At 44.4% G+C, this 26,112-nt stretch overlaps 1 protein-coding gene across 6 annotated transcripts in view; it reads right to left on the bottom strand.

Moving 5' to 3' along the window:
- Positions 1-26,112, bottom strand: part of APBA2 (amyloid beta precursor protein binding family A member 2) — a 246,272-nt gene that overhangs the window by 76,950 nt on the left and 143,210 nt on the right. The gene's annotated exons all lie outside the window — the stretch shown is intronic.

The raw sequence follows: 26,112 nt of genomic DNA on the forward strand, positions 1-26,112 counted from the left end.
TTGCTGTAAATATTTTGTAGATGTCCTCTTTCAGACTGAAGACGTCTATTCCTGTGTGCTGTTCTTTTTTTTTTTTTCCAAAACCATGAATGAATGTTGAATTTCGCCAAATGCTTTTCCTACCCCTACTGAGATGCTCATGTGGTTTTTCTTCTCTACTCTGTGTAACACATTGACTAATGCTTGACTTTTTAAACAACCTTGTATTCCTGGGATAACCCTACTTGGCCATAATGTACTGTCTTTAGGTATTGCTGGATTTGCCTTGCTAAGATATTACTGAGGCTTTTTTTACCTCTATGTTCATAATTATGTCAAATTACCTGACATCCAAGGTTTGACCTCCCTCCCAAAGGTTTTGCTTTTTATTCTGTCCAGAGTTTTTAGTTTTAATGAATGAGCGAGGTAGGCTCTAGTGGGCTTACTTAATCCTGGCCAGCCCCGAATGTCCTCCATTGATCTGTTCATAGATTTTGAAAGATACATTAAGTAAAAACCTATTTATTTTTATTTTGTTCATCAAACACACAGAACTGCCATCGATGATTCTGGCTCAGCCTGCTATCAGCAGCAGCAGCAGCAGAGAAGTTATGCTGGAGGCAAACTGAAAATTCCTACCAGTCCCAGGGTCCTCAGGCCCAGCTGCATGTTACAATCACCCCCGGGGAGCTTTTAAAAACTATCGTTCCTGGGCCTGTCCCAGTCCCACGAGGTCAGAATTTCTGGGTGGGGCCCTGATATCAGTATTTTGAACTGTCCCAGTGACTCCGAAATACAGCCAAGGCTGAGAGCCACTGAACTGGATGTAATGAAAATATGGTCTATGGCCCTTCAAGGAAGATCCTATAATCCCCCAAGCTTCACGGTCTCCAGATAAGCAGCTCTGGGCCAGGAGAAAAAGGGGCAACTGTGTAGGGAATGGGAGCTTCACGTTGCTGGAGCGTTGGCCAAGCAGCCTCTCCTCCACCACCCACCCCTGCAAGCATCTGACGTCTTTGGCGTCTTTGTCTAACAACACATGAAACCTCTAGGGCTCTCCTGATCCTGGTCCTTCATAGCAATCTTCCCCTTGGGCCTCAGGGAAGTGATGCTGCCCTTTGGCACAGGCCCTGACACACACATAGTGGCCTTCTCTTCTTTTACACCCTGGCATGAAGCTGAAATAAGGAATAAGGTGATATGCTCAAAAGACACTTTTAAGACTGGGCATCTGCCTGCCTCCACCCTCTACCTTGATCAGTAATGGTACGATCATCTCCAGGTCCTTCTAGGAAGTGCACACAGGTGTGCATGTGTCCTCCAAGGCCCCTCTACCAGATGGGGGTCCAGGGCTCCCTTCCCCACATTTAACGTAATACCTTAGCACTGGCTTGGGGGCTCTAATCGCAGGACTGAGATGCCGGACTGTCAAAGTTTCAAAGTACAGCTTTGCTGACTTGGTTCAGCATTGTGTAAACAGGATAGGAAACTAACCTACATCAGGGGAAGATGTAGTCATTTCCCAAAGCTAACCATGCGAGGGTGACCTGTGGTTTAGATTCCTCTACCTCTGCACTCCTCCACAGCTGGGGCCCTGTGAGTTCTCAAGTATCCCTCTGAAACTTGGGTCACCTGGCGCTGGAAAAGGGAGCTCCCCAGGGCTGCTGAGGGGGGCAGTGCCCAGAGAAGAGCTCTGTGGGAAGCCACAGTTCACCACTACCAAAACGTAGGGGGTCCTAGGGGGTCAGAAAGCAGTGAGCAGAAGCTGTGAAAGCACAGAGCCAGCCATCACAGTGCCAGGAGCCCAGACCAAAGCACAGAGTCTCAGCCGCTGGCCCAGAGATGGCAGCTGGAGCTCAGACCCGACCCAGGATGTAGGAGCCGGGGATCCATGGGGAAGGACAGGTCCCCCAACAGGGAGAGTCAAGGGTCCCACTGACTCTGGCACTGATTCCTCCCCAGTCCCAGTTAACTCAGGCAGGAAATAACCAGGCCAGAGAGGTGCCTCTCCCTGCCTGCCCTGGGCCCTCACCCACAAGGGATGCCTACAGACCCTCCTCTCCCACGCTGCTTCCACCCCAGTCCTAACAACCCCGCCCCCCCGCCCCCTCAGAGGCACTATCTCACACTATCGTTCATTTGCTTCATCCTTCTGGCAAGTCACCCCAAGCCATCTGCTTGGTCTTCTGGAACATTCTTTAACTCTCTGCAGATGGTGCCTACCCACCCACCCGGTTCATAAGCCAGTGGAGGTAGGGGCTGGGTCTTGTGTTTGGGGGTCCTCCAGTGCCTAGAAAAAGGGGCTCAGTGAGAGTGGCTGGAAGGGTGTAAATGAAACCCAGCTGTGGAGACGGAGCTCCGGAAATGGATATAAATTGTCGGCTACTCAATCACTCTGTCAAATGATTATCTTCTGAATAAAAGATCTCCCACAGGATTTCTTTAAATAGCCAGCTTCTCCTGGCTCATTTAAAATGACTTAGCTTTATTTATGTGTAACTCTTTTACAGATGTTTCCACTGTGGGAAGCAGGGAACTCTGGGGTACTTGGCAGGAGTAGGAAGGTGTTGCAAAAGAGAAGATGCTCGGTCACTCCGGGCCTGTGGCCGCCCCTCCTCTGGAGGGCATTGTGGTCTCCACACCCCCATGCCCCCTCCCCACCCCCCAGGCTCTCTACTTCAAGTGGGGAGGCCCCTCATCCTTTGCTGGGGAAAAGGCAGCTCCACCTCATACTCCAGTTCCTGGGGTCTGCTGACAGGCAGCCCACCAGATTCCTCCAGAGCAGCGCCCCACCACCCCTGGGCTCAGCTCTTATCCACCCTCCTAGCAAGTCAGCGGGATGATTTTCATCCCTGTCACAGGAGACCTGGGCTGCCTTTATCTCCTAAGTAACTTCTTCTTCCCCTAGAAAAGGGTGGTAAGGGGAGAGGCAGTGGGTGCTTTCAAATTAGGGCCCTGGCTGTGGCTTTTCAAGACAAAAATAAAAAAACAATACCCAGTGGTCGTTGAGACTGAGGCCAAGCAGAGATGTGCGGCTGGCAGGGAATGCAGAAGTCTGGGGGCAGAGGCTCACCTGTCAGGCCTCAGGAGTGAGGGGCAGGGCGGCCTCTGGCAATGACCCCGGGCACTTCTCCAGCCTCCTGGGGCCCTTTGCCTGCCCCAGACAGTGCAGCTGGGGCAAGTGGGCAGGGGAACGCTGGAGAAGCCTCTGGGCCCTGGCCTCCAACTGGGGACAAATACCCCAGAGCTGCCCTGGGTTTGGGGGCTCCAAGGCCCTGCCTCTTTTCTTCTCTTATGGCATCTCTGGCCTGTTTTGCTTCCCAACAGCCCCCTTGCAGAGTGGGCCTCACACTTTAGGGCACTGGGGTTACCATAGGGGCTTGTGAAAATGCAGAGTGCTGGGCCCCACTCTCAGTGCTTCCGATTCAGGAGACCTGGGGGAGGACTGAGAATGTGCATTTCTAGCAGGCACCAGGTGAGGATGCTGCGGCTGGTCTGGGACGAAATGCGGGGCACCACATTTGATGAGATGCCAGGTCCCCTGCCCACCCTCCAGCGGCCACCTCTTTGGAATCAATAGTAAAGATCCCACGATCACTTCCAGGAAAAATAGCTTAGCAGGTTCCAGATCTGAGAGGGACTAATGCAATCATCACAGTAGGCCCCTGAGGACTCTCCGCCCCCCAGTTCCACCTCCCTCACTAAGCATGAAAAAGAAAACAGGATTTCAAGGCCACACTCGCCCATTTAACTGGCCCCTGCTGGAGATAATAGCAGATTCACACTTTCCCTCCAAAATCTGGGCAAATACACCTAACTGCCCTCCCGGGCTGTTGATGAACCTATTTTTCAACACCTGATGGCTATTTACTAAAATTATTCTAATTAGCCCTCAAGAGCAACCCATTAAAATGTTCACTACTTCACTGGCAAGCCCTCACAGCTCTGCTTGTCTGGCTCATGGGCTCCTACCAGTGAGGGAAGGTCAGTGTCCCCAAGTGGCGACGCCTAACCACCCAAGCTGAGGCAGCCTGGGGCCTCACAATAAGCTTTAAGAGCAGGACAGGGGTCAGATGCCCTCCTGGAAGTCAGGGGCTCCAGAACTATACTTTACTGACACCCCTATCCAGAGGTGAACACCCACTGCCACCCTCAGCAATCTGAGGGCACAGTCCACACAGGAACTTCTACCTGAGTCCAGAAGTTTCCATTAAAGCCAACCCAGTCATAAGATCCAGGGTCTGAATGCAGCCGGCGGCTGGGCAGAGGCACCAGGGCAGGAAGAACCTCCTTGGGAGCGACCTCTATGCCAGCCACATTTTCCATTCTGTCGTTGCAGTTTAAAAACAATGGCCAAGTATCCAAAGCAAAAATCCAGCAGAGGGTCCACTTCAGTCGTTCTCTAAGTGTGGCTCCTGGACCAGCATTGTGGGCATCACCTAGGAATCTGTCAGAGATGAAACCTCTTGGCCCCAGATGGACTGAAACTCAGGGTGGTGCCCAGCAAGCTGGGTCTCCCCAAGCCCTCCTGATAACCACCACCCCTCATTACTGTGAACGTGGACTTCATGCTTCTGGGCCCCAAGAGTTCATAGGGGCTGCCTACACAACCAGCATTAGTTCTAATTAGGCTTCACTCTTCAAGGTAGACAAATGGCATGCATACATCCTTCTTAATGCTTTTTTTTTTTCATATCATCTTCATCACAGCGGTTGGGTCTGGCCTGAGATCTAAAGGAACCCTGAGCCATTCTCTGTTAACTGCTAAGCATGATACCAATCAGTGGGTGTGTAATAAAAGAACTTGGCTGGCCCGCGTCCTGGTTCCCAGGAAGAAGCCTCTAAACACTTGGGATTCCTCAGCTTATCAGGTGAGCTTCCCCTGTTGGCAGTACCATGTGATGACTGCCACGCTTCCATGCTGGGAGGAGCACACGACCTGTTTTGGAACCCTCCCAGACTTTGCCCCGTGTGTGTCCCTTGGCTGCTTTGGACTTGCATCCTTTTGCTATAATAAAACTGTCACTGTTAAGCCCAATGCTTTCCTGAGTTGTGTGAGTCATTCTAGCAACTTCCCAAACCTAATGGGGTCCTGGGAACCCCCCAATGTTGTAGTCAACTGGTAAGAAGTGAGAGTGGGGGGGGTGGAGCAAGATGGCGGAGGAGTAGGAGACCTGGATTTCGTCTGGTCTCAGGAATTCAGCTGGACAGGGACCAAACCATTCTGAACACCTACGAACTCAACAGGAGATTGAAGAAAAGAAGAGCAACGACTCTGAACAGAAAAGCGACCACTTTCTGGAAGGTAGGACGTGCGGAGAAGTGAATCCGAGGCGATATTCGGGAGGATAGACGGCGGGGGAGGGGCCTCCGTCGGCCGCTTCTGGCAAGTGATAGAGCCGCGGAGCACAAAATCGGGACTTTTAGAAGTCGGCTCCGCTGAGGGATGTCACTCTGGTGGCGAAGTGGGGGGTGGAACCCTCGTGGGACAGTGTGGTCTCAAGACCCTCGGGGTCACAGAAAGACCGGGGGTGCCTGAGTGCAGCGGAGCTCCCAGGTATCGGAGCGGGGAAGCCGGCTGCAGAGACGGAGCCCAGGCGCGGGCTCTCAGCTCGGGGTTGCCATAGACCGTGATCCGCGGCACAGTCGGGCCACTGCTCCTCCAGCAGGGACCCAACAAGCGGCAGATCCGGGGAGACTCCCCTTCCTCCCCCGGGAGGAGAGGTGCGGGAGCGCACCGCAGGGATCTGCAGGGTTTGGAGACTCCACACGGGGTCGGGTGCCAGAGATAGAAACGCTCGGTCACAGGCCGGGTGAGCACAGAGTGCGGCCAGAGACCGGGGAGACGGGAGTGACTGACTGCTTTTCTCTGGGGGCTCGCTGAGGAGCAGGGCCCCAAGTTCTCGGCTCCTCCAGGGCGGAGACTGGGAGGCCGCCATTTTCACTCTCTGCCTCCAAAGTTGTAGGGAAAGCTTGCAGGGAACAAAAGCTCCCGAGAGCAAACCCGAGCAGATTACTTAGCCCGGACTGGGCAAGGGCGGGGCAATTCCACCTCCGGCAAAGACATTTGGGAACCATGGCAACAGGCCCCTCCCCCAGAAGATCCGCGAGAACAACCAGCCAACACCAGGTTTACTGATCAGTGAGAACGGCAGAACTCCAGCACTAGGGGAATACTGCACATGGAATCCATGGCTTTTTCACCATGATTCTTTAGTCTTTCAAAGTTAATTTTTTTTTAACTGTCTTTTTTTTTTTTTGAATTTTTCTTTTTCCCTTTTTCAACCAACATCTTAACAATCCCTTTTTTAAAAAAAAACATTTTTATTTTTCATTTTTAGAGTCATGCTCTATCCCTTCATAGTAGTAACCCGTATTTTTGGCATATATATATATATGTTGTTCTCTCTTTAAAATTTTGAGATAGTTTAGTTTCTTCTAACAGATCAAAATATACCCTAAATCTCTATTGTATGGTTTTTTTCTACTCCCCTGCCTAATCACATTCTCTCCCCTTTTTTCTTCTCTTTTTTTAAATCCTCTTCTTTCTTTTTTCAAACAACTTCTTATCAATTCCTTTTACAAAATTTTTTATAATTTCCATCGTTACAGTCATATTCCATCCTTTCATCATATCAACCCTTATTTTTGTACATATATAAGTTTTTCTTTCTTTAAAATTTTGGGAGGCACTTTCTTCTAACAGACCAAATACACCCAAAATCTAGTGTGTGGCACTGATCTATATACCAGCCTGATCATATTTGATCACATTCTGTTTTTTTTTTTTGTTTTGTTCTGTTTTTGTTTGTTTTTATCTTTATCTTTTTCTTTTCCTTTTTTTTTTCTTTTTCTTTTTTCTCTCTTTCCCTTTCTTTTCCCACTGCTTCAGGTCTTCTCTGATTTGTTTACAGTATATTTTCTGGGAACGTTGTTACCCTGTTAGCATTTTGTTCTCTCATTAATCTATTGTCCTCTGGACAAAATAACAAGACGGAAAAAATCACCTCAACAAAAAGAACAAGAGGTAGTACCGACTGCCAGGGACCTACTCAATACGGACATTAGTACGATGTCAGATCTAGAATTCAGAATCATCACTTTAAAGATACTAGCTGGGCTTGAAAAAAGCATGGAAGTTATTAGAGAAACCCTTTCTGGAGAAATAAAAGAACTAAAATCTAACCAAGTAGAAATCAAAAAGGCTATTAAAGAGGTGCAATCAAATATGGGGGCGCTAACTGCTAGGATAAATGAGGCAGAAGAGAGAATCAGTGAGATAGAAGACCAAATGATGGAAAATAAAGAAGCTGAGAAAAAGAGAGATAAACAACTACTGGATCACGAAGGCAGAATTCGAGAGATAAACAATACCATAAGATGAAACAGCATTAGAATAATTGGGATCCCAGAAGAAGAAGAAAGAGAGAGAGGGGCAGAAGGTATAATGGAGCAAATTATAGCAGAGAACTTCCCTAATTTGGGGAAGGAAACAGGCATCAAAATCCAGGAAGCACAGAGAACCCCTCTCAAAAATCAATAAAAATAGGTCAACACCCCGACATCTAATAGTAAAACTTACGAGTCTCAGAGACAAAGAGAAAATCCTGAAAGCAACTCGGGAGAAGAGATCTGTAACCTACAATGGTAGAAACATTAGATTGGCAACAGACCTATCCACAGAGACCTGGCAGGCCAGAAAGGACTGGCAGGATATATTCAGAGCACTAAATGAGAAAAATATGCAGCCAAGAATATTATATCCAGCTAGGCTGTCATTAAAAATAGAAGGAGAGATAAAAAACTTCCAGGACAAACAAAAACTAAAGGAATTTGCAAACATGAAACCAGCCCTACAAGAAATCTTGAAAGGGGTCCTCTAAGCAAAGAGAGAGCCTAAAAGCAACAGACCAGAAAAGAACACAGACAATATACAGTAACAGTCACCTTACAGGCAATACAATGGCACTAAATTCCTATCTTTCAATAGTTACCCTGAATGTAAATGGGCTAAATGCCCCAATCAAAAGACACAGGCTATCAGATTGGATTAAAAAACAAGACCCATCGATATGCTGTCTGCAAGAGACTCATTTTAGACCCAAAGACACCTTCAGATTGAGAGTGAGGGGGTGGAAAACCATTTACCATGCTAATGGACACCAAAAGAAAGCTGGGGTGGCAATCCTTATATCAGACAAATTAGATTTTAAACCAAAGACTGCAATAAGAGATGAGGAAGGACACATATTATATCCTACTTAAAGGGTCTATCCAACAAGAAGATCTAACAATTGTAAATATCTATGCCCCTAACATGGGAGCAGCCAATTATATAAGGCAATTAATAACAAAAGCAAAGAAACACATCGACAACAATACAATAATAGTGGGGGACTTTAACACCCCCTCACTGAAATGGACAGATCGTCTAAGCAAAAGATCAACAAGGAAATAAAGACTTTAAATGACACACTGGACCAAATGGACTTCACAGACATATTCAGAACATTCCATCCCAAAGCAACAGAATACACATTCTTCTCTAGCGCCCATGGAACATTCTCCAGAATCGATCACATCCTAGGTCATAAATCAGGTCTCAACTGGTACCAAAAGATTGGGATCATTCCCTGCCTATTTTCAGACCACAATGCTTTGAAACTAGAACTCAATCACAAGAGGAAAGTCGGAAAGAACTCAAATACATCGAGGCTAAAGAGCATCCTACTAAAGAATGAATGGGTCAACCAGGAAATTAAAGAAGAATTAAAAAAATTCATGGAAACAAATGAAAATGAAAAAACTGTTCATAATCTTTGGGATACAGCAAAGGCAGTCCTAAGAGGAAAGTATATAGCAATGCAAGCCTTTCTAAAGAAACAAGAAATGTCTCAAATACACAACCTAACCCTACACCTAAAGGAGCTGGAGAAAGAACAGCAAATAAAGCCTAAACCCAGCAGGAGAAGAGAAATAATAAAGATCAGAGCAGAAATCAATGAAATAGAAACTAAAAGAACAGGAGAACAGATCAACGAAACTAGGATATACAGTAACAGCCCCTGGTTGTTGATAAACCCCTGGCTCTTTGATAAACCCCTGGCCAGACTTATCAAAAAGAAAAGAGAAATGACCCAAATCAACAAAATCATGAGTGAAAGAGGAGAGATCACAACCAACACCAAAGAAATACAAATAATTATAAGAACATATTATGAGCGGGTACCTGGGTGGCTCAGTCGTTAAGTGTCTGCCTTCAGCTCAGGTCATGATCCCAGGGTCCTGGGATCGAGTCCCACATCGGGTGCCCTGCTCGGCAAGAAGCCTGCTTCTCCCTCTCCCTCTCCCCCTGCTTGTGTTCCTGCTCTTGCTATCTCTCTCTCTGTCAAATAAATAAATAAAATCTTTAAAAAAAAAAAAAAAAAGAACATATTATGAGCAACTCTATGCCAGCAAATTAGATAACCTGGAAGAAATGGATGCATTCCTAGAGATGTATCAACTACCAAAACTGAACCAGGAAGAAATAGAAAACCTGAACAGACCTATAACCACTAAGGAAATTGAAGCAGTCATCAAAAATCTCCCAACAAACAAAAGCCCAGGGCCAGATGGCTTCCCAGGGGAATTCTACCAAACATTTCAAGAAGAATTAATACCTATTCTTCTGAAACTGTTCCAAAAAATAGAAATGGAAGGAAAACTTCCAAACTCATTTTATGAGGCCACCATTACCTTGATCCCAAAACTAGACAAAGACCCCATCAAAAAGGAGAACTACAGACCAATATCCCTGATGAACATGGATGCAAAAATTCTCACCAAAATACTAGCCAATAGGATCCAACAGTACATTAAAAGGATTATTCACCACAACCAAGTGGGATTTATCCCTGGGCTGCAAGGTTGGTTCATCATCCGCAAATCAATCAACGGGATACAATACATTAATAAAAGAAAGAACAGAATCATATGATCCTCTCAATAGATGCAGAAAAAGCATTTGACAAAGTACAGCATCCTTTCTTGATCAAAACTCTTCAGAGTATAGGCATAGAGGGTACATACCTCAATATCATAAAAGCCATCTATGAAAAACCTACAGCGAATATCATTCTCAATGGGGAAAAACTGAGAGCTTTCCCCCTAAGGTCAGGAACGCGGCAGGGATGTCCACTATCACCACTGCTATTCAACATAGTATTAGAAGTCCTAGCCACAGCAATCAGACAACAAAAAGAAATCAAAGGCATCCAAATTGGCAAAGAAGAAGTCAAACTCTCACTCTTTGCAGATGATATGATACTTTATGTGGAAAACCCCAACGACTCCACCCCAAACTGCTAGAACTCATACAGGAATTCAGTCAAGTGGCAGGATATAAAATCAATGCACAGAAGTCAGTGGCACTCCTATACACCAACAACAAGACAGAAGAAAGAGAAATTAAGGAGTCGATCCCATTTACAATTGCACCCAAAACCATAAGATACCTAGGCATAAATCTAACCAAAGAGGCAAAGGATCTGTACTCAGAAAACCATAAAATCTCATGAAAGAAATGGAGGAAGACACAAAGAAATGGAAAAACGTTCCATGCTCGTGGATTGGAAGAACAAATATTGTGAAGATGTCAATGCTACCTAGAGCAACCTACACATTCAATGCAATCCCCATCAAAATACCATCCACTTTTTTCAAAGAAATGGAACAAATAATCCTAAAATTCGTATGGAACCAGAAAAGACCCTGAATAGCCAGAGGAATGTTGAAAAAGAAAAGCAAAGCTGGCGGCATCACAATTCCGGACTTCCAGCTCTATTACAAAGCTGTCATCATCAAGACAGTATGGTACTGGCACAAAAACAGACACATAGATCAATGGAACAGAATAGAGAGCCCAGAAATGGACCCTCAACTCTATGGTCAACTCATCTTTGACAAAGCAGGAAAGAATGTCCAATGGAAAAAAGACAGTCTCTTCAACAAATGGTGTTGGGAAAATTGGATAGCCACATGCAGAAGAATGAAACTGGACCATTTCCTTACACCACACACAAAAATAGACTCCAAATGGTTGAAAGACCTCAATGTGAGACAGGAGTCCATCCAAATCCTAAAGGAGAACACAGGCAGCAACTTCTTCGACCTCAGCCGCAGCAACTTCTTCCTAGAAACATCGCCAAAGGCAAGGGAAGCAAGGGCAAAAATGAACTATTGGGACTTCATCAAGATAAAAAGCTTTTGCAAAGCAAAGGAAACAGTCAACAAAACCAAAAGACAACCGACAGAATGGGAGAAGATATTTGCAAATGACATATCAGATAAAGGGCTAGTATCCAAAATCTATAAAGAACTTATCAAACTCAACACCCAAAGAACAAAGAATCCAATCAAGAAACGGGCAGAAGACATGAACAGACATTTTTCCAAAGAAGACATCCAAATGGCCAACAGACACATGAAAAATGGCTCAATATCGCTCGGCATCAGGGAAATCCAAATCAAAACCTCAATGAGATACCACCTCACACCAGTCAGAATGGCTAAAATTAACAAGTCAGGAAATGACAGATGTTGGTGGGGATGCGGAGAAAGGGGAACCCTCCTACACTGTTGGTGGGAATGCAAGCTGGTGCAGCCCCTCTGGAAAACAGTATGGAGGTTCCTCAAAAAGTTGAAAATAGAGCTACCATATGATCCAGCAATTGCACTACTGGGTATTTACCCCAAAGATACAAAAGTAGGGATCCGAAAGGGTACGTGCACCCCAATGTTTATAGCAGCAATGTCCACAATACCCAAACTGTGGAAAGAGCCAAGATGTCCATCAACAGATGAATGGATAAAGAAGAGGTGGTATATATATACAATGGAATATTATGCAGCCATCAAAAGGAATGAGATCTTGCTATTTGCAACTACATGGATGGAACTGGAAGGTATTATGCTGAGCGAAATAAGTCAAACAGAGAAAGACATGTATCATATGACCTCACTGATATGAGGAATTCTTAATCTCAGGAAACAAACTGAGGGTTGCTGGAGTGGGGGGTGGGGTGGGAGGGATGGGGTGACTGGGTGATGGACACTGGGGAGGGTATGTGTTCTGGTAAGCGCTGTGAATTGTGCAAGACTGTTGAATCTCAGATCTGTACCTCTGAAACAAATAATGCAATATATGTTAAGAAAAAAAAAAGAAGAAGAAGATAGCAGGAGGGGAAGAATGAAGGGGGGGAAATCGGAGGGGTAGACGAACCATGAGAGATGATGGACTCTGAAAAACAAACTGAGGGTTCTAGAGGGGAGGGGGGTGGGAGGATGGGTTAGCCTGGTGATGGGTATTAAAGAGGGCACGTTCTGCATGGAGCACTGGGTGTTATGCACAAACAATGAATCATGGAACACTACATCTAAAACTAATGATGTAATGTATGGGGATTAACATAACAATAAAAAAAAGAAGAGAAAAAAAAAAGAAGCGAGAGTGGCCCTGGGCACCTGAGGGTCACCGAATGTGGCTAACTCTGGGTGGCTGGTTAAGCAGCTCCGTCTGTACAGAGCATTTACAGAACAAGAACAGGCATCAGGCAAGGCCATGGCCCCCAAGGAGCTTCCAGCTTAACCGTGGGAGATAGGACAGGAGGAGGAGGGAAAACAAACAAACAAGAACAAAACAACATCCAAAAATCCTAAACATTTGCAAATGGGTTAAGTAAACAGTTATATCCATGCAGTGGATCATGTGCAGCTATTTAAAGTGGTAGAAGATCTCAGGCCCAGATGCACTTTAGGGTTCTCTAGGTAGTGTTTTTTAAATGGGCCAATACCGGGGTGCCTGGGTGGCTCCGTCGGTTGGGCGTCTGCCTTCGGCTCAGGTCATGATCCCGGGGTCCTGGGATCGAGCCTCACATCCAGCTCCCTGCTTAGCAGGGAGCTTGCTTCTCCCTCTCTTCCCTGCTTGTGCTTTCTCACTAGCTCTGTCGCTCTCTCTCAAATAAATAAAAAATAAAATAAAATAAAATGAGCCAATACCCAGGGCCCCGCAGTCAGAGTGTCTGATTTAACTGTCAACTAGAAAAAAAAAGGGTGGGGAGAGGGAGGAACACTGTATAGGATACGGCTCTCCTCTCCCTCTCTTTCTCTTCCCCCACCCCCTGCCGGCCTCCCTCAAAAGCAGCTTGGGATGATCACTGAGTCTATTCTCTTCTTTGTGCTTTTCTGCATCTTCCAAATGTCTGACGATAAACACACTGTGATGGTTAATTTTCTGTATCAACTTGACTGGGCCATGGGACGCCCAGTTATCTGGGTAAACATTTTCTCTGAGTATGTCTGTGAAGACGTTTCCAGAAGAGATTAGCATCTGAACTGGTGAACTGGGTAAACTGCCCTCCCCAGCGTGGGTGGGCATCATTCCATTCATTGAAGGTCTGAACAGAACAAAAAAGCAGAGGAAGGTTGGACTGGCTCTCTGCCTGACCGCTGAGCTGGGACACGGATCTTTTTCTGCCCTCAGTGCTCCTGACTCTCAAACCTTCAAACCTTCAGACTTGGGCTGGAATCTGTACCATTGTGTCTCTGGCTCTCAGACCTTCAACCTACCCTACTGGCCTTCCTGGGTCTCCAGCTTGCAGATGGAGGATCACGGAACTTCTGTGTGTGTGTGTGTGTGTGTGTGTGTGTCCTAGGAGCTCTGTTTCTCTGTAATACTTATGTAATTGGGACAAAATGAATCTCCTAAGGCAATGATGTAAAGGGTTTCTTGAACGATTTATTGATTCTTTTGCTAATTCGGATTCAGCACTTCCTGTGCCAGGCACCCAGGCCAACTGCTCTGGGGATGGAATCCTTGCCCTTAGGAATGCCCATTCTGAGGCATGCCCGGGCAGTAATGGGTCTGAAACAAGCCCACAGGCACTGGTGTTCCCAGAAAGACAGGCGTCCCAGGCACAGCACGACAGGTGGGGCAGCCCTCTCCACAGAGGTGGCACTTGAAAGGGAGCGTGTGGGCAGCAAGAGGTAAGAAGGCTGAGCTGGTTTGCCAGTGACACCGACAATGAAGAGGACGGTTCTAGATCAAGGCTAGGCACTGAGATCATATATCCAGCAGGGATATATATCACTGGCCCTGAACACTCTGATTTATTAGAAAGTTCCAGCATCCCCAATCACCCAATCATCCAAAGCTCATGCAGGTTGAGATCCATGGATTTAGGGGCAGGGAAAGAGGTGAAGAAGACTGATAAGACCATTCCTGATGCTGGGAGAGAGGTCTTACCACATAAATCAAGGAAAGAGACCATGGAGCAGCAACATCGGGTCAGGAAGGTTGTGAAATAGGAGAGGGCCAAGCAGCAGGTGTAGGTCTTGTCAAGCCCTTGGTCACAGGTCATCCTTCTGCAGGTTTTCCAGCAAAGAGCTTCTCAACCTGTAAAGCGCACCAACCACCCGGACATGGTGCTATGCTGACTCTAAGAGATTGGGGTGGGACCCACAGCATGGTCTTGGAGGAGGGGCCAGCCCCAAGTGGTACAGCTTGGGTAAGGATGGAAAATGCTCCCAATCCACAGTGGACAGGAAGGCCAGCCTTCTTGCTGACCCATCTTGTCCTAGCAGCCCATGGAGTGATGCTGCCCACGCTATGACCGGACCTTCAGTGCATATGTCTTTCTGATTGGTCTGTATGTATTGCCCGTCTTTTGTGTGATTCCCACTGCAGGGTGGAGCAGCCTACAGAGAAAGGCTCCCCGACCTCAGGGCTCTGGATCTGGTGTCAGAGGGAAGATTCATAGAAATGACACAGAACACTGCCCAGCACCACATGAGGTCAACTGCTGAACCCTGGTCCTGTATGAACTGAGCACAGAGGACAGAACTGGGCCAGTCAGTACTACTAAGTAGAAGGCAGAATTGGGGGGGATGGGCAATACCACCACTGGGGATGGAGAGTCCAAGAGACAGACGGCTTGTCTCTGAATCTGAGGCTGTCCCAAGTCAGAAGTTAGTAAGAGGGCCAGATGGATCCCCAAATGAAAAAACTGCTGCATCAGTCAGGGTTCTCCAGAAAAAGAGAACCAATAGGATATATATATACAGAGAGAGAGATTTATTTCAAGGAACTGGTTCACAGAATTCTGGCAAGTCTGAAATGTAGAGGGCAGGCCAGCAGCCTGGAAATTCTGACAGGAGTTGATGTACAGTCTTGGGTCTGAAGGCAGTTTGGAGGCAGAAGTACATCCTCTTCAGGGCAAGTCATTCTTTAACCCTAAGGCCTTCCACTGATTGGATGAGGCCCACCCACATTATGGAGAGTAATCTGATTTCAAAGTCTACTGATTTAAATGTTAATCACAAGTTAAAAAACAAAACAAAAAAAAACTTTCACAGCAACAGATCGGTGTTTGACCAAGCAAGTGGGCACCATAGCCTAGCCAACGTGACACATAAAATTAACCATCATGACTGCCCAAGTATTACTCTGTTCAACACACATCCACCACCAGTACTAGGCAAACAGAAGCAAACAAGACAAGGCCCCTTTTCTCATGGAGGTGTCACCTCTTCTTGTTCTGTCAGGAGTTAGACACTCTTCCTCGCTATGGCCCTTCCAAAGAGAGTCTTCTCTGCCACATACTGATGGCCCCTACCCATGATCTCCTCCTGTTAACACTACTTCCTTTGCTCAGTATCAAGACAGCATCCTGATCATGGCAGACCCTCTACCTACAACCTCCCCTGGGGTAGTTGTGGACATCCTGGGTGGGATTCAGAACTCAGGAATAATGTAGCCTGGCTAGCAGAGTCATAAGCATCTTTGCTACCCTAAGCTTGGATGTCAGGCACACCTCTAAGGAACAGGGTCCCTCCTTCAGATATTTCCTGGAGGACCTTCCCAAAAGCAAACCAGGGGTCTTTACCAGAAATCAAGGTTCTCATCCTCTCTTCTAGTATACTCAGAAATTCTTGCCATGCATATACTAAGACTAATTCACCAGAAAATTCAAAGGACCATACTACATAATTTGGGGGTTCAGTCTCATAATTATAAAAATAAAATTGTAATATGTATCATATATTGACTTTTGGATATACATCTCTGGGTCTTTTCCATCTATCCCAAGCCCTGTGGAGTTCCCTATCTTCCCATAGCAACTAAACTACTTTTTCTTAAAATAACTCAGAAGTAGACAGAAATGTGTGCCAAAATATATGCACCAAAGAGGAAGTTCTGGGAAAAGTGAATAAGACTCCTACATTGCTCTAATGTGGCAGACTGAGCAGCAGCAGGGGCCTTGAGCAAACCAGGGTGATTAGGTGGAATTACTAGAATAAGGTCAGTGTTAGTCAACCCTACCCATGCCTCCATCTCTAGGGCCAGGCAGCAAGGAAGAAAAAGGGTGGAGGGAACGGATGTCAGACCAACCAACAGTTCTGCTGCACACATCATGGTGAACTTTCAGGGCAGCAAGAACAAGAACAAATCCTAAAAGCTTCAAAAGGCAGCAGTGGGGATGACATACAAAGAAGCAAAAGCCAGCTTATCGGATTGATAGCAGACTTTTCATCAGCAACACTGAATGCAAGAAGACAACAGAAAAATATCTCTAAAGGTGTGAGTAACAGAAAATTGGTCAGAATTTATACCCGGCCAAACTATCATTCACATGAGAGGTTAAGATGCAGACAAATCCAGCATGCAAACAGAATATGAATTCCTGACAGTACTGTCACAAAGAGGAAAGACAAGTACAAGAGGAACCACAGTGATGGGGAGAGGGATGGTGAAAAATTACTCATCATAAATAACTGATGATTGTGAAATAGTTCAGTAATCTGGCATTCTAGAACTAAAATCAGGAATTATATCCACACAGGAGGAGAGGGTAGGGGACAAGCAGAGGGAAGTAGGAGGATGCCAGTATGTTTTTTAATTTATTTTATTTAAATTCAATTAATTAACATATAGTGTATCATTAATTTCAGATGCAGAGTTCAGGTATTCATCAGTTGCATATAACACCCAGTGCTCATTACATCACGTGCCCTCCTTAATATCCATCACCCAGTTACCCCATCCCCCAACCCCCTCCCCTCCAGCAACCCTTAGTTTGTTTCCTATAGTTAAGAGTCTCTTATGGTTTGTCTCCCTCTCTGATTTCATCTTATTTTATTTTTCCCTCCCTTCCCCTATGCTCCTCTGTTTTGTTTCTTAAATTCCACATGAGTGAAATCATATAACTGTCTTTCTCTGACAGACTTATTTTGCTCAGCATAATACCCTCTAGTTCCATCCACGTCGTTTTTATTAGACAGGAGGACATATTCCTTAACTCTGGATGGCAACACAAAAATGCAAGTTTCTCTTTGATCTCTAAGAAAAACAGAATGCATTATTTCTAAACCATTAGGGGAAAACAAAGGGAACTCAGAAACCTGAATCCACTCAACCAAAGGTAGAAAACAGACAAAACAGAAGCAATAAGAAAATATTAACAAACTACAGTGTCAAGAAGAGTCCGAACATGTCAGTATCATCGGATTAAATTCACCTAATAAAAAAAATTTTCAGATTAGTCTGCAAAAGCAACACAAAATTTAGTTATGTGCTTGTTTGGGCTGAAATCATGTATCCCCAAAATTCGTATGTTGACGTTCTAACCCTCAGCACCTCAGAATATGATCTTATTTGGAGATAAGGCCTTTAAAGAGATAATTAAGTCAAAATGGGGCCATCAGGGTGGGCCCTAATCCAATGTGACCGGCGTCTTCATAAGAAGATAAATCTGGACACCCAGAGAGACACCAGACGTGCACAGGCACAGAGGTACGGCCACGGGACGGGACAGAAGGGGACAGCCATCTGCAAACCAAAGAGCTCTCAGAAGAAACCAACCCTGCCGGCGGCCCCTTGATCTTGGACTTCCGTGGCACTTTATTACAACAGCCCTGGGCATTTCATGGAGTGCTCTTTATACGCTCTTTTAGTCCATCTGTTTGAAAAAGATAGATTTTCCGATAATCTGAGAAAATCCAACTATGATGTCTTCATCCACTCGGGCTGCTATGACATAAATACAATAGCCTGGTGGCTTACAAACATTTATTTTTCACAGTTCTGGAGTCTAGAAAGTCGAAGATCAAGGCACCTGCAGCCTGTCTGGTGAGAACCTGGTTCGCACATAGGCGGCTGTGCCTTCTCGCTGCGTCCTCCCCTGGCAGACGGGGTGAAGGAGCTCTGGCATCTCCTTTCTGAGGGCACTAATCCCTCATGGGGGCTCCACCCTCAGGACCTAATCACCTGCCAAAGGCCCCACCCCCTCCCACCATCGCATTTGGGGTTGGGATTTCAACATCTGAATTTGGGGGGACACAAACATTCAGACCACAGCATTGAGTTGTTCACCGTCTCTTGCGCCAATATACCGAAAACAAAACGATGCGAGACCGCTCAAAATAAAAAGTGGATCAAAAGATACACCAGACGAATGCCAACAAGAAGAAAGTAGGTATGGCAATATTAATCGAGCAAAATAAATATGAACGGCAAAGTACGGAAAGGGATAAAAAGAAAAACTCTTATTAATGAGGAATAATTCACCAAGAGCATTACCCACCTATATCAACTTAACAACATTCCTTCAAAATATAAACAAAGTAACTAATTACAATAAAAGGTGAAATTAATAGTCGTGCTCATATTGGGAGACCTTAACAGAGGTAAAAATAACTGAACGTAAGGATATAAACATTAGGATATAAAGGACATAAGGATATAAAGGACATATGGACATAAAGATTTAAATACAAATTAACAATCTTGACAGAGATTTACTTAGAATTTTGTAGAGAAAGCAGAGTTTAGGGGGAAAAAAAAGATATACTGTGTTTTAATAAAAACTATGTAGTTAGTATGAGGCCACAAAGGAAGTCTTACATGCTATAAAGGAGAATTTCTACTGCCTCTACTCCCTGAATACAATGTGATAAAATTAGAAATCAGGACAAAAAGCCTGTGTCAGTTGTCAGCGTATTGCCTCTCAGCCCTGAACACACCGTGACACGTGTGAATGATACATGTCACTCTGTGCTGCGTTAGGGACAACAGAATTCGCTCAAGTTTGTCTCCTTGAAAGTGAGCACAGCAGTAAGCGTTCTGGGTGGAGGGTGTTGGAGGGACCCTGCGGGAAGAATGGGGCTTTCTGCAATTTCCAGCTCAGGACACAGGCCCAGACTCCAGTTCTTCTGTAACCTGGCAGCCTTGGTCCGGCCACCCTTTCCATGTGGAAACCAGAGACTTACACAGCCAGGCCCCTACAGGACTCCCTCAGCGTCTGGAGGGCCATATACTGAGCTGCACGCTCTGCAGGCCTTCTGCCCCTGCTTGCTGGGGCCTGCACACCCACACCACCAGCTGCTGATTGCCCGCTCCCTGCATGCACTCTAGAGGGTAACCTGTTGTTTTTGACAGTAACTGCAAACCAGCTCTGGCCTGCCTAAACCCATGAACTTCCCTGCTATCTGCTGGCTGAATCACACCTTCTCCAATAAAGTCTGAAGCTCTTCCAAGACTGTCCTCCTTGAGTACTCTTGCTCAGGCCTAAGGTACCACACAGAGTTTCCTAATATCTCACAGTTAATATTTTAACATAGTAATTCCTTTTACTAGATTTTCCCTGTTTTACCTAATGTGTCGTTTCTATCTCTTGATTAGACCTAGACTGTGACAGAATGGGTCCTAGGAGTGGTCCCAGGAGGTAGACCCCTAAAGATGGGATTTGGGGATTGGTTTGGTGATGCCCTTCACCTTGAGTACAATGCTGAACTCCTTGCCACTGGTGGGAAGTAGGATGCTAGCAACCCACGGATTACAGCAGCATCACAATTAATCAAGGTAAGAATGGTTGTTGACAGATGAAGTGGCAACAGAAGCATGTACTTTGGGAACTCGAGTGGCTGCCACACTTGACTCTGGCGGCAGTAAGGACAACCATTCGGGCTGTGATGGGGGATGGGTCCTTCTGAGTGCCCTTGACTGCCTACAGACAGAAAATACCAAACTGAGGTCTGGTAACTCTCGCCCGTTGTGCTCTGAAACTCAGCCTCCCTGACAGCCCTGTAAGAACTCACTTTGGTAGCCACAGGAATATTACTATTATTGGCAGAAATCACACACAAGTGTAATTGTGCACCTGCTGAAAATGATAACCACAACCGTATTCACAATCTTGCCAAGTTCTCATGGGCCATGCAGGGCAGTCATTGGGAAAGGATGAGATCCCGAGACCTGGGTGGGAACATCTGGTTGGATTTAGATGAAACAGACAATCTTGAAATGCTATTCTGAGGGTCTCTTATCAGCAGAAGTAGCTTGCCTCTGGTGTCCGAGGAGACAGCCTTTCTCAACTTGGAAACCTATGATAGCTTTACTTGGGGTAGATGCCTCAAAAGGGGATGCTCATTCTCCTCACCACAACCACCCCCATACTGCCATGACACCTATAACTAGTGACAAATCTCAACATCTTCCAGGGGACAGGTGCACACTATCTAGGAGGAAACAGCTTTCATACCAAAAGCATTGTAAGACCTGGCTAATACAGATAGGCAGATACCTGGGGAACATGTATGGGAATGAATCCTGAAGGTGTTAGACAAAGGAAGGTGGAATATAACATTAAATAAGTCCAATTCACTGATGGGGGCACTTGCTAGGGATTCCGGATTTAATGTATAAGCTCATGCAGTTGGATGAGGCTCTGACAGCTTACTTGGTTGGTTGAAACTTGGACACAAAGGTGGTCTACATTTACTGAAGTTGAAATGTCAGAGCTTCCCCAGCATGACGTGGAGGAGGTAATCCAAAGCCTCAGAGGGATAGGAATGTTGGACTGGACTTATCATGTGTGACCTGCACATTCAACCCTTCCACTAGGTTCCATGAGAAGGCCCAGAAAATACTCCATTCACCAGAGTACTGATAAATACATTAGTGAAGGGAGTACTCACACACCCCCCCCTTTTTTTAGGAGAGTTAGTGGAATTGTACATTACTATGTCCATTGACCTCTCCTTCAATAGGAGTTTTTAATATGGGGATGATGATTAAATGTGACTCAGATTGCAGTGTGACTCTAGGGGATGCTACCACCAAGATGAACTCCCTGATGCAATGGGGATGATGAGTAGCCAAGGCCAAGTGGCAAAGGTGGGCATGTTGGCCATAAGGAAAAGCAGGAGAGTGTCAGTAATCAGAATGCTTTGGCCTGCAAAGATCTTTGGTGGTGGTTGACTGGTCATGGTGTCTCTAAGGAATGAAACAGATAGGCAGCCTTCTGGAGTACTGCTTCATCTATATGATAGGAAGAATTCAAGATATGTGAGCTGAGTTGCCAAAGTAGAAAATCATGGTTTCAAACTCAAATTTCTGAAGTAAGTCAACTCACACACACAGGGCCCCTTGATTGAAGAAGAGGCTGTGTCCTCATGAGGAAGAACCCCATACACGTGGTCTGGCTATTCTTTCCACACAGAACACAGAACCCCACAGAGCCAGACACCTGCCAGACCACGCTGGCAAGCCCTGGTGTAGCCTGGTGCATAGAGCTGCCTGTGTGTGCCCCTCAGCAAGCACCCCTGCAGACCCTATGCACGGCCACCTGTATGGGCTCTGCTGGCAAGCCCCTGACAGCCTGCATGCAGCCACCTGGAGCCAGGAGGGTCCCACACCAAGCACTCATTACTTCTGCATGCCCCACATGCCTTCTGCCCTTGCCAGCATCTGAGCTCCCACGGTGGGCCCACACCACCAGCTGCCCATCACCTGCTCCTGCCTGCACCTCGAGGGTGGCCTACAAGCTTCCCTGCTCCCTGGTGGCTAATCCACCGAGAGCATGTCCTCCTCAGATCTCTTCCATGTTTATCCTTCTTTGGGTGCTCTCCCCCAACCCTAGGGTACCAGAGAGGGTTTCCAATATCTTATAGTTACTCTTTTAAAAGACTTAATCATTCTTTACAGTAAGATCCCCCTATTTAACCTACGGCATGATTTCTATCTCCTGTTTGGATGCAGGCTGCTACAGGGACAGTTAAGACCAATAAAAACAATGACTATATGCCTTAGGTTTAAAAATTATTCAAAAGGTAAATTATACATTTTTAGAAATGAATAAAAAAATTGGAAGTCACAGTTAAGGAATGTGGCCGCATTAGTACTCAATAGGAAATATACACAATTACTAGAGAGTTGCTTTTTTTTTAAGTAGAAAGATGGTCAAAAGTATTTTTAAAAAAGCCTAAAGAAGGGAAAAGTGAAAATTTAAGATTAGAAAGCAGAAATTAGTAAAATATAAGAAAAAAATTTTAAACGACAAAATTCATCAAAAGTTGGCTTAATATAAAAAGAATATATACAAAAGCAAACATGATCAAGGAAAAAAAGGAACAAATATAACTGAAAAGGTGGCCATAATTACAAATGTAGAAAAGTTTTAAAATTATAAGGAAATACTTTTTAGAATTTTATATTGATAAACTTACAAATCTAACTGAATGAAAAGGAAGATTTTCTTTAAAACAAAAATTACAACTAGCTGAATAAGTATAAAACACGAATAACCATATAAGATATTTTAAAATAAATAACAGGTGTAATTTAATAAAGGCACCAGATCCAGATAAATTTACAAAGTGAGATTTATTATAAATTTTTAAGGAACAGATCATCATGTCAGACAGATCCCAGAAAAAGAAAGCTAAAGAAACTCATTTTTTTAAAAGATTTTATTTATTTGTCAGAGAGAGAGAGAGCACAAGCAGGGGGGGAGCGGCAGGCAGAGGGAGAGACAGACTCCCCGCTGAGCAGGGAGCCCGATGTGGGACTCGATCCCAGGACCCCAGGATCATGACCTGAGCCAAAGGCAGACGCTTAACTGGCTGAGCCACCCAGGCATCCCTAAAGCAACTCATTTTAGGAAAACCAATCCAGTCTCCAATATGAAGAGAGACACAAAAACTCTAAATAAAACTTTAACAAATATGTTCAATATGAGTATTAAAAGACTAATATACGATGTCCAAAAATGGTTTATATCATAAAAGGGAAGATGGTTCAACCTCAGAAAATCTACCATCCCAATAAAATTGGCTATTATACCAACCTCTTGTTCTGAAAATTAATAATTGAAGGGAATATAGTCAAGCATTTATTCTGCTTTGACTTTATCAAAGGGGTGCCTGGGTGGCTCAGTCGGTTAAGTGTCAACTCTTGGTTTGGGCTCAGGTTATGATCTTGGAGTAGGGAGATCAAGCCCTGTATCGTGGAGCCTGCTTACAATTCTCTCTCTCCCTCTCACTCTGTCCCTCCCCATTACTAGTGTGTGCTCTCTCTCTCTCTAAATAAAAATAAATAAATAAATAATTTAAAAAACAATAGAAATTATATTACAGGGTGGTCCAGTTGATGGGAGAAATCTATATTTTTACAGAAGAATGCCAGGTAATAAACACAAATTGGTATGAGAGAATTATGAAATCCTATTTATAGCAACCAACGGATTAATTGATCCAGGCCAGGATCATCCATGGATAAGGCAAGGTTAACTGAGCACCCAATATATACGGGTACCAAAGAGCTACTCATAGGTCACTTGTAAGTCTCAAGAGGAATAAACAACTTTGCAACAGAAGACCAAGCTGCCATCCTTAACCCAGTGATTAATCATAACTAGTCAGATGAATTAGCAACGTGAGACAGCCAAATACCAGGTGTGAATTGTGATATGTTGCAATATGAAACACACAGCATCACTTATAAAATATTCTTGCCAAGAAATTTTCATCTGAATCTAAACATGCTTTGGTAGATTAGATTTATCAATGAACATCTATCACTTCCTCTCTGACAGAAGGATACCCCCCACTCCATTGATATTGGGCTTGGCAATATGACTTGCCAATGGAATGTGGACAAAGTGACAATATGCAAGTTCCAAGACTATGCCTTGAGGGCCATCTCATCTTTCCACTTACTGTTCTTGTGTTCCTAGGATCCACCATGAGCCCTGCATGCCCTAGGCAGCCCCTGGGGCTGGGTCTCAGAATAACCAGGCTGTCTCAGACCAGCTTGGGTGTCAGCATAAGCAGATGAAAGACAGAGCTACCTCAGCAGATCTTTAACCTGTACCTGCCATAGCTGCCCCACAGCCTGTGAACATAAAGAAAATGCTCACTGTTACATGTCAATTAGATTCTGTCGCCGTTGTTATGCAGCACAAACCAACTAATAAACCAGTTTTTGGACCTAAGTTCCAGTGTACAAGAACCACAAGAGATGGAGAGAAAGTTAAATGATACGACAAGAAAGCAATCAAAGGCTGAAGATGGGACTTGATACACAGCAACTGGTCCAGTTCAGTCTTTACAATCGGTAAATATAATAATAAAAAAAAAAAAAAAAAAAAAGCAGGGAGAGCATCCTAGTTAAAAGAGAAGATTTAAGAGACTTTACAACCCAAAGGGCTGTCTGGTCCTTGACTGGGTCCTGGTAAAGAGATCAGCTCTAGAAGACATTCTGGGGATGACTGAATGTTCAATATAGATGGGGTCTGAGATGGTATTAAGGAATTAATGCTAACTTTGTTAGCATGATAATGGTATTATGGAAGGTAGGAAGATGTGCTTATTTTTATTTTTATTTTTTTTTAAGATTTTATTTATTTATTTGAGAGAGAGAATGAAAGAGAGAGAGAGCACAAGATGGGGGAGGGTCAGAGGGAGAAGCAGACTCCCCGCTGAGCAGGGAGCCCGATGCGGGACTCGATCCTGGGACTCCAGGATCATGACCTGAGCCGAAGGCAGTTGCTTAACCAACTGAGCCACCCAGGCACCCAAGATGTGCTTATTTTTCAAGTGCATACTGACTTTTTATGGGCAAATAATAATGGCTATAATTTACTTTAAAAACTTCAGCAAAAAAGAGAGAACAAATGTGACCAATCTCAACAACAAAAACTAAGCAAATATGGCAATGAATATTCCTGTTTATTATAGTTTTTTTCCTCTTCTCCTGTGAATTAGAAAATCTTTAGTTCAGTAAAAATGTATTATGACAGTCAGCTAAAACTTCTCACCACTACCATCACTTCCTCCCCAAATCTATCAATGCCAGATGATGCCATATGATCATGACCAAAAAAAGAAAAGAAAAGAAAAAGAGCTTGATGAAATCCGATGAATCATTCTTGATTGAAAATCACCTTAAGAAGCAGATGAAGAAGCAGACTTCCTTAACTTGATAAAGGAAGTATAGCAGCAAACATTTGATGACAAAAAAACAAAAGCACTCCCTCCCACCTGAGGAACAAGATGAGGACGTCTGCTTTCACTGTCACTATTCCATCTTGCACTGATAATCCCAGACAGAGCTACAAACACAAGGAAAAGTCTTAACAGGTGGGAAGCTGAGAAGAGGCATTTTTTGCTGACAATATGGTTTTCTTTGGAGAAAAGCAAGAGAATCAACTGACCAATTACTAGAACTAAAAAGAAAGGTTAGTGGGGTAGCTAGGCGCAAGTTCAACATATAAAATTCAATGGCTTTCCTAAGCATTAGCAATAACCACTGAGAAAATGTAATAATGAAAAAGATTTCAGACACAAGAGCAATCAAAGTAAAGCATCTAGGAAAAGAACGTAACAAAAATGTACAAAACTTTTATGAAAAACATACATTATGGAGATAACAGATAAGATTGTAAATATGATAATATAATAATATATAATTATATATAGCATAGACATATAAATATATAAGCATATGCATATATGTTATAATGATAATTATATAATTATTATAATAATGTTACAAATATTTTTATTTGCTCCAAATCAATTTATAAAATCTACACAATTCCAGCAGAACCTCAATAAGAATAATAAAATCCAGGTGGCAGAGGAAGCAACTGTAGAAACACTATAGAACAATGAAAGATATAAAAAAAAATAACGATTTTTTTTTATTGGCATAGGAATATATAAATGAACCAACAGGAACGATGAGTGTTTCGAACAACCCAACATCTATGATGACATAATAAGCAATAAAGGTAACATTTCAAATCGTTGGGGGGG

The sequence above is a fragment of the Phoca vitulina genome, unplaced genomic scaffold (assembly GCF_004348235.1).
Source record: "Phoca vitulina isolate PV1807 unplaced genomic scaffold, GSC_HSeal_1.0 scaffold61, whole genome shotgun sequence".
Lineage (NCBI taxonomy): Eukaryota > Metazoa > Chordata > Mammalia > Carnivora > Phocidae > Phoca > Phoca vitulina.